This window comes from Formica exsecta, unplaced genomic scaffold, assembly GCF_003651465.1.
Source record: "Formica exsecta isolate Colony F162 unplaced genomic scaffold, ASM365146v1 scaffold4434, whole genome shotgun sequence".
In the NCBI taxonomy this organism is placed as follows: Eukaryota; Metazoa; Arthropoda; class Insecta; order Hymenoptera; family Formicidae; genus Formica; species Formica exsecta.
The window spans coordinates 6,587-7,368 of NW_021851671.1; positions in this window are offsets into that span (position 1 = coordinate 6,587).

Genomic DNA, 782 nt, shown 5'->3' on the forward strand with positions numbered 1-782 from the left:
GCACTATTGCACGTGCGGCATTATTGAATTTCGTAGATAGATGATAAGGCGAGCGCCGATGTCCGGCTGCTATAATTTATTATAAACGCTATGACAGTATACGGTAACAATATATGTAACAATTAAATTAAAAAAATCTCATCGCAAACGAGATCTTTTAGATTTAAAAATAAGTTTAACGGCTATCAAAAGTGCATAACGAGAAATTTTGGTCGCGTGAAGAAAAAATCAAGTGCTTTTCCCTCGCCCGTGCTCTCCAACACACTTAAACGCGCCAGTTATAAACATTGCCGCAGCAGATCTGGATTTTTCCGATGCGACAGGATAGTATCGTACGAGTTTCCGACGCGAACGTTTGACAATCTGATATTTTAAAGTATATATATATTAAAGCGTGTTAAGTGAATTAAAAATGCCGTCATTAATTGAAGCCGTATTGCGTCGCGGGCGATGGAACGCGTCATGGTGGGCGGAGGACCTGGTGATGGGGCTGCTGAGAGCCCTGTTAAATCTGGTCGTGTTCCAAAGAGTAAGTAGCATTTTTTATTTTATATCTTATTACTTATTATTTATAATATATATTATAATTTGATTTTATTTAATTTATAGTATCAATGTACAAGCGACATCAAAATTCCCGGCTTTATGAATTTTGAACACCGGCAACATGTACGAGCGCTGCGCCGGCACGAGCGCGAGTTCCTCGAGGACGTGTGGGAGGATAACGGCCCGGACGGTCTTCATTTAGACCTAAGACGTCTCTTCGGGCTCGAGCCCTATGA